General features: G+C 40.7%; 1 pseudogene; it reads left to right on the top strand.

Moving 5' to 3' along the window:
- Positions 1-4,101: 4,101 nt before the first annotated feature.
- Positions 4,102-5,172, top strand: LOC138076870 (MSL complex subunit 3 pseudogene; annotated as a pseudogene).
- The last annotated feature ends 3,690 nt before the right edge of the window (positions 5,173-8,862 follow it).

Raw genomic sequence — 8,862 nt, 5'->3', positions numbered from 1 at the left:
TTCACCTTCATGTTATCTGTCACGTTTGTTTCTTTATCTCCTGGGTCTAGGTCTTCATCGATCTTTTACTATGAAGTTGGGAGAAATCACATCAAGGCAGAAAGCCAGATTCCCTTTCAAATCCAGAATCCTACAAACAAATCTGACCTAGGAGATTGATTGGCAATATGTGGTTGACTGAAAATGAACCACTGCCAAAAAGACTACAGCCCAGGAGAGAATTGCAGTGTTTCCCAGTCTTTACACTCTGTGATGCCCATAGACTTCATCAGGGTTTCTTCCAGTGATCACAGAGCTTTAATGTAGCAAAGTCTCCAAGTGGAAATGCTGTCACAGAACATAAGAATATTTTAAAATAGTTTTATAGTTTCTATTATATGCATCAATTGCCCTCCAGAAATGTGATTTGCAACCCTATCCATAAAATTTAAGCAATAATTTTAAAAGTACCCATTTGAGCACCAAAATTGTATTCCATTATTTTAACTTGCATTTCTTTGAATATTAACGAGGGAACATTTTTAACATATTTATTAACCACTTTTACTGCTTGTTTTTTAAATGACCTGCTCATGTCCTTTACTTAACAGCCCATTCAAAAAATAATGTGTACAATTAAAGGACGCAGTTTCATGGAACAGATCATTTCTCTGTGTTTTTTTAAAGAAAGGCACCTAAACAAAAGTATTATTGTCACTATCAGGTAACAGGTGTAACTTGGAGAAAGACAAGTAAAAATACAATTTATCTAATATTTTAAAGCAAAGGTTTTTATTTATGTTCTGGGAGTATTGTCAGGGATAATCCCCTAAGTCTCAGGAAATTGATAGTAAACCCTTTCCCTTGTGGGTTATTACCACCATCCCTCATATCCAAACTTTATGTTCAGCTCTTAGCAACTGATGTTCCTCATTCATTACCTCAATCGAATGCTACATTTCTAGATTCTTTTCCTGGGATTGTTAATAAGCCAGAAGAAATTTAGATAAAGAGGCTAAAAACAACCGCATTTTTTTATGCTGCACAATATAACTAGAAAAAAATCCAGCTTTAGAGCATCTTTAGAGTTATCATTGAATGTTGTATGAGTTTCACAAGAATCTTATTTCAACATTTATACAATTCTACCAGGAAATTTCAGGAATTCCTTTCATCTTCTAAAGTGCTTTAGGGTCCATGACAATGTTATTATTTCTCCTTGGTGTATATACCACTCCCCTTGTAAATCTCTTCTTTGTAGCTACATGCAGGCCATTAAGCAGAGGTACTGGACTGTTGGAAGAAGTCATCAAGAGGACATGACTACCACTTACATAAGCTGTGTCTGGACAATCAGAAGCTCCCCACCTCCTCCCCAGCCTTGGAATGCACATTCTACTCACTGTTTCCATAGCTAGAGCCATTTTCAAGGACACAAATTTGAGAGATCAATGGACTGTTGAGACCATCTGGACACTAAACCCAACTAAGGCCTCTATATTTTTTTAATTTAAAAATTTTTTTGGTCATGCCCTACAGCAAATGGGATCTTAGTTCTTTGACCAGGGATGGAACCCATGCTCCCTGCACTGGAAGCACAGAGTCTTAACCACTGGACCACCAGGGAAGTTCCTCTATACCAACTTTTAAGATACTAGGTCACACAGAGTTGGACACGACTGAAGCAACTTAGCAGCAGCAGCAGCAGCAGGCAAATGCAGAGATTACCTCCTATGGCCACCCAAGTCAAGCTTCATTTGGAAGGTCCCATGCTAATTAAACTGGTCTCCTACCAATTTGGAGTGGTCTGCCTCTCTTTGGTCTCTCACCCTCCATGTCCAGGAGCCAGTTTCAGATTTCACCTAGGGAACTCCTAAGGTTTTGAACCAACACAGATACACCCTTATTTCATATCCATGATCTTTAAAAAATTTCTGCCCAAAGTTTAAGAATCAATTGGTATATGCAGTACAAATAATAAAAGGAAAATCGCCCTTGCTTTATATTTGAGTTACACTTAAAAAGAAAGAAAAATATTTAACACCTTACAACCTCTAACTACTTCCCTTGGGGTAGTTTCTCACTGATGAATTTCTAGAGAACATAACAGTTTGACTGTAGAAAGTCTTGGCACAGAAACTGAGGATTGGGGTCAGTCCCAGTTCTGCCCATTAGGGTGAAACAGGAAGAGTGAACGTTAGTGCTCAGGTACAGTTTTTAGGCAGACTAGACTAATAATAATGATAAGACGAACCTCAGATCTCCCAAGGGGATATTAATGGGAAGGCAGAGCAAGGAACTTGGAATGGAATCAATGATGAAGGCTCAGCTTTATGACTCAGGGGCCACTAACAGCACAAAATGAACCTCAGAGAATAATGGCACCCACTGGTCAATGCTGAACTGATAAACCCCAGGTTGAGTTGGCAGCTGGGTGACCTGTATGGCCAACCAGACATCCATAAGTACAGAGTAATATCAAAGTTTCCTTGAAATAGCTTAAGCTCTTCCTGCTTCTACCTATGGTTCTATAACTAGAGCAGAAAAGGGCCTAAAGCCTGAAGAAGCCTGTGTTTTTGAGGGGTACAGGAGATCAGACTCAGCAGTGAGATGGAATGGGCAATTTTCCAAGCCAGGTTTCCTGTATATCTGCTCCATTCATACTCTCTGTGCACTACCTGGACAGTTCCTGCATTGATGGAAAAGTTATTTGATTCTCTAAGCTAGTGGATATATAGAATTCAAAGAGGCAGTCTTTTCTTCCTTTAAAAATTAGGTACAGTAAAAACTATTTTAGAAAATAATTTGGCAATTTCTTATCATCTTAAACATATGCTTATCATAGGACCTAGCAATTCCACATCTATGTATTTAGTTAATAAGGTAGCTATTATCACCCCAGTTTTATAAGTGAGTAACCCTACAAGGCTGCATGTAGGGTAAGTGACTTGCCCAGAGTCACAGAGCTAATGAGTTGTGGGAGCTGAAATTGATACTCAGTGTTATGTCCTCTCTTCCTCACCAAACCTGGCATTTCATTATATCAAGGCATCTCTTGAAAAAAAAGGAAATAAAAAAGAAATATTTTACCCCAAGTTTAGCTTAGGAAGGTAAAAATGAAACATCTTTTTAAAATTAATTATTCATTATTGTGAAAACTGTATTTTTGTAAAATTTTTATCAGTGATTTTGACATCATTCGTGTGTTTCTTGTTTTATTAAAATATTTTAATATTTATACATCAAATCAATTGTTTATGGTATTGACTTCATATAAATGGAGGGTGTATGATTATTACTAAAACATTTTACTAAAGCCTTTATAAAAACCAAATTCTTATCTCAAGACCAGTTTCTGAAAGAATGAAACATGCCCATCTGGTTAGCTGTCACGAGTTAAACATGAATTTTTGTTGCTGTTGTTACACAAAACTTTTTTTTTTCTGGAAAACAATTTTACATTCATTTCCAATTTGTTTACTAGCACAGAATTACAAGTCTGTCAAAGTTACATTTAGTAACTTCTCCATTCTCTAGATATAAACATTAGAAAATGTCTCCCTGGACCTCCCCTCCCCCACCGGGCACGCTCCGCCCGCCGCGAAGCCGCGCCCTCCGCCACGAAGAGAAGAGCGAGGGAGCGCGGCGACGGCCTTCTCGCGCCTGCTCAGGAGAGAAAGCGCCGTGCTTCGAGCTTGACCCCACCAAGGCGCGAGTGCTCTACGATGCCAAAATTGTCGATGTTTTTGTTGGGAAAGACGAAAAAGGCAGAAAGATCCCGGAATATCTGATCCATTTTAATCGTTGGAACAGAAGTTGGGATAGATGAGCAGCAGAGGATCATGTCCGTGACGCCGATGAAAATCGGAGATTACAGCGGAAATTGGCCCAAAAGGCTGTAGCTCGCCTGAGAAGCACTGGAAGAAAGAGGAAGCGCGGCAGGTTGCCTCGGGTGGACTCTGTCTTAAAAAGCCTCCCTGCTGACGAGAAAGATGAAAACGAAGAAAACTCAATAAACAGTTCCTCTGACCGTGAAGAAAAGGACAGAAAAATAATGGAAGAAAAAGATATTGAAGAAAGTCGTAAGTGAAGGAAAGACCAGGGCTGCACGCAGAAAAGGAAATGGAAGAAAGAACAGTAACTATAGAAATCCCTGAAGTTCTGAAGAAGAAGCTTGAGGATGATTGTTACTATATCAACAGGAGGAAACGGTTAGTGAAAGTTCCGTGCCAGACCAACATCATAACCATTTTGGAATCTTATGTGAAGCATTTTGCTATCAACGCAGCCTTTTCAGCCAATGAGAGGCCTCGTCACTATCATGCTATGCCACACGCCAACATGAATGTGCAGCATTCATTCCCAGCAGAAAAGAACGTTGACCTTTGTAAGGAGATGGTGGATGGATTAAGAATAACCTTTGATTACACTCTCCCATTGGTTTTGCTTTATCCATACGAACAAGTTCAGTATAAAAAGGTGACTTCGTCCAAACTGTTTCTTCGGATTATGGAAAGTACCACAAACAATAATAGGAACCAGGAGGAGCTCTCTCCAAGTCCACCTTTGTTGAATCCATCCACACCACAGTCTACAGAGAGTCAGCGAACCTCAGGCAAACCAACCACTCCCAAAAGGCGCAAAGCCAAGCCGGAAGCATTACAGTCTCTGAGGCGGGCCGCACGCCACTCTGCCAATTGTGACGGACTGTCCGAGAGCAGCGCCTCGCTTCAGCCCAAGCGCCTGCAGCAGGACATGTCCGCTAGCATGCCCAAGCTGTTCCTGTACATGGAAGAGAAGACATCTGTTCATAGCAGAGCATCCTCGCCTGTTCCTCTGACCCCTAGCAAGGAAGGGAGTGCAGTGTTTGCTGGCTTTGAAGGCAGAAGAACCAAAGAAATAAATGAGGTCCTCTCCTGGAAACTTGTACCTGATAGTTATCCTCCAGGTGACCAACCACCTCCACCCTCTTACATTTATGGGGCGCAACACTTGCTGCGTTTGTTTGTGAAACTTCCTGAAATCCTTGGAAAGAGGTCCTTTTCTGCGAAGAACCTGAAGGCTTTACTGAAGCACTTTGATCTCTTTCTGAGGTTTTTAGCAGAGTACCGTGATGACTTCTTCCCAGAGTCTGCCTATGTTGCTGCCTCTGAAGTGCACTACAGCACGAAGAACCCCAGGGCGATTTATTAAGGTTTTGATGGTCCTAGAAGAACAGCTTCTTTATCTATCTCTTGGTTCCCAGTAAAGAACTACGGAGTCAGTGGACCTTCTTTACACAGAAAGCAAATGTGACACCCTGGGGGGCTCTGGCACAAGCGGGTCTATTTGTTTGAGTTGCTTATCTACTGTAGTTATTTCTGTTAAGGATTACCTCCTGGGTGCCTCGATGGTTTCCAACATCTAACCCTTGCCACCATACATGTGATCTGTGATGGCAAGAAAACAGCAGCTATGTTCACAATGAATCTTTCATAAACACGTGCTTAGGTTGGTCAGTAGACAAAGGTACTTGTTAGCAGTGACCATGTCTTTTAGTTATTTGTTAGCATTAAACAAAATTGTTTTGCAAACTTTTCATTCTTGTGATGAGGCTGAGCAACTCTGTCCCACAAATTTTTAGTTTTGCTTGGATACTTCAAAGTAGTCCCCGAATATTTTAAAGGGAATTGATATTGCTGGCAAAAGAAAATTTGCAGCTATACATTTGCTTGTTATAGTTCTTTTTCTATAAAGCCTTGGTTTTGGTGATCTAAATAAAGCTTTGCCTGAATGTCTAAGATTTTGTAGCTACACTTGATTGTGTAATATTATGGTTCCTTTTCTGTAAAATGTTATTTTTGGCCATTTCAAATAAATCATTGCCTGTCTTATTGGAAAGGAAAAAAAGAAAATGTCTCTCTGATTAGAGAATTAAAAAATTACTAAAGCTGAGCTCTACAAATTATAATATTATGCTTGCAAATAAATTAGAAATGAATATAAAATTGTTTTCAAGGGGGAAAAACAAAGCAATTATACACTTTGTTTAATATAAATAGGCCAGAATTTTACCTCTAATTTAAAATAGAACCACACAGTGTTTGAGAGGGCTGACAGTAAATCCAAATAAAAAGCATGACTGCACCAAAGAAACTTTTTACCTCCTCTGTGGTAACAACTGATTAGAATCCAAAGAGCACAGCTGAGAACAGGTATCTCTGTAATGTACGGCTGGCATTACTCTGGTTTAAGATGAAGTAGCTATTACTGAATTTTATTGAAACAAATAACTTCACTGGAATAAAGTGTCTTACTTATATATGAATCATTATTTTTAGTAAGTGAAGATCTGCCAACAAAAAGAGTCATAAAAAGAAGACAAATGAAGAAAAACTACCAACATTTATGGAATCACAGATCAGGCTCTGTGTAGAACTTCCACAATCTTTATTTAGCAATAAATGCTTGCCTGTGAATTCAGGCTTAAACTCATAGAAGCCTAATACAAATCCAGTGACAGTCCTTAAATAAGTAGACTACTTTCTTCCTGTATTTTTCCATGTTCTCATGAAATTCTTGTGCTTTTATGAAGAGGTCATTATATTTTTAGCATGTATACTTACAATTTTTTACTCATTATAATATTTGTATGAAAGTTCTGGGTTTGAAGGGTTAATAGGATAGCAGAGATGTGCCTGCAAACGGGTCTCTCTGCTCGTGCTGAGCTTCCTTGCAAACGAGGCGTTCTGCCAAAGAGTCTGGACACAGCCTTGAGTTTGATGGCCCCTTGCAAACGAGGGAGCATTCCCTTCTTGAGATAAGAAGGAGATGAGGGCTTTGGGCAGACTCTGCAGTAGACAGGGATTTCACTCCCCTTTGCTGTATGATAACATGTATGCACCTGCGCTGTGCTGAAAAGGCTTATTCATGCAGTCTGGAATTCTGCCTAGGGGGCTTTTATAATAAACGGCAATTAGTTTTTTGCCCAGTTCTGTTCCTCCGGCTGGAGTGTGCATCTGTCTTTTGTGTGTGTCTTGTTTTATGTCATTTCACTCATAATCTCCAACATCTGGCGCCCAACGTGGGGCTTGAGTGAAACTGAAAAGGTGAGTAATCCCGGGGGGATTTTAAATCCATAGCAGGGGAACTTTCGGGAAAATCATGGGGAATTCCTCACCCTAGCAGAGGGGAGCTTTTAAAAAATCATGGGGAATTCCTCATCATCATTACGGGCACAATACATGGAGTTAGTCCAAGGACTTCTCCACTCCATAGGTGTTAAAGCCTCGACTCGTCGGTTGAGTGAGCTCTTTCGCTTGGTGGAGCAGCATTGTCATTGGTTTCAATATCAAACTAAGTTACAGTTAAACTTGAAGGAATGGAAAATAATTCAAAAGGAATTGAAAAAGCAACATCAGAGGGTAATGTGATCCCTTTGAAGTTATGGACTTTGTGTAGTGCTATAACACAGGCTTTGACCTTGCTCTCTACTGATAATGAAACTAAATCTAATGCTTCAAGGAGGGGAGAAATAATTTATGAGGATGTGTCAGACGTTGGTGGGGCTTCTGCATTGCCTGAAGGCAAGGATACAAATGAGCCTCCTCCTGTAAATGGTGAAACATCTGACAATTCAAAATCAGATTCAGAGGCTTCTTCGGTTTTGTCAGAGGAGGGCGAAGAAATTAAAAAAGTGACCCATCTATCCCGGGAATGGTGGAAATCCCTTAAGAAGGAGAAAAAATCTCCACCCTCTGCTCCTCCTTGTGCTTCTCTTTTCCCCACTGCGGTTAATCGGCCCGATGTGGGCAGGGGACATTGTCAGTTCACCTTTCCTTTGTCTATGCTTCATGATGATGACTTGCCTGCTCCCCCTGGTGGGTTTATAGACCCTCCACAATTGTTTCCCATCCAGAGACAACAGGATGGCAATGTGATAAATGTTCATTATGCTCCTTTGGAATATAAATTTTTTAAAGATCTTAAAGCTGCAGTAGTGCAGTACGGTCCTCAATCTCCCTTTGTTTGGCTATGTTGGAATCATTAGGAAAAGGCAAATTAATCATTCCATTAGATTGGGAATCTATTGCCCAAGCTGTCTTGGAGGGCTCTCAATGGTTGCAACTTCGTAGCTGGTGGGAAGAAGAAGCTAAAAAGCAGGCTCAGATTAATGAGGGACAGAATCCCCCTGGTCCTCTCAAAGACAAGCTAATGGGAGAGGGCCAATATCAGGCTTTAAAAAAACAGGCTCAATACTCTGATCAGGACTTACAACAAATCCACCAGGTCTTTCTACGAGCATGGCGCCATGTGGTGCCTACTGGCCATGCCCAGCCCTCCTTTGTTAAAACAATGCACGGCCCCAATGAGCCTTATACTGATTTTCTAGCAAGATTGAGGGTAGCTGTAGAACGGGCTGTAGGGAGGGATGAGATTTCAGAGATATTATTACAAACTTTAGCATTTGAAAATGCAAATCCTGAATGCAAGTGTATACTGGGACCTTTAAAGAGAGGGGGTGCATCTATAGCTAAATATATCAGAGCCTGCTCGGGAATAGGAGGGACTAAACATCAGGCTAATGTCTTTGCTACAGCCTTGGCCAAGGTTATGAGACCACCAAAGGGAGGTAACTGCTTTCATTGTGGAAAACCTGGTCATATGAAAAGAGAGTGTCGAAAATTAAAAGCTGATCAAGGTGCAATTCCTAAAGACAGATCTCTTGCTGGGAAAAAATAAGACTCCTCCTAGACTTTGCCATCGGTGTGGGAAGGGGTTTCATTAGACTAATGAATGCAGGTCTAAAACAGACAAAATGGGCAACCCGATACCGGGAAACTATCCTGCAGGCCTAAGTCCTTGGGGCCCAAAAACAATACCGGAGACCTCTTCCTTGCCCTC

The sequence above is a fragment of the Capricornis sumatraensis genome, chromosome 3 (genome assembly GCF_032405125.1).
Source record: "Capricornis sumatraensis isolate serow.1 chromosome 3, serow.2, whole genome shotgun sequence".
Lineage (NCBI taxonomy): Eukaryota > Metazoa > Chordata > Mammalia > Artiodactyla > Bovidae > Capricornis > Capricornis sumatraensis.
The sequence above is the reverse complement of the archived record's forward strand: the minus strand, read 5'-3'. Positions and strand labels throughout refer to the sequence as shown.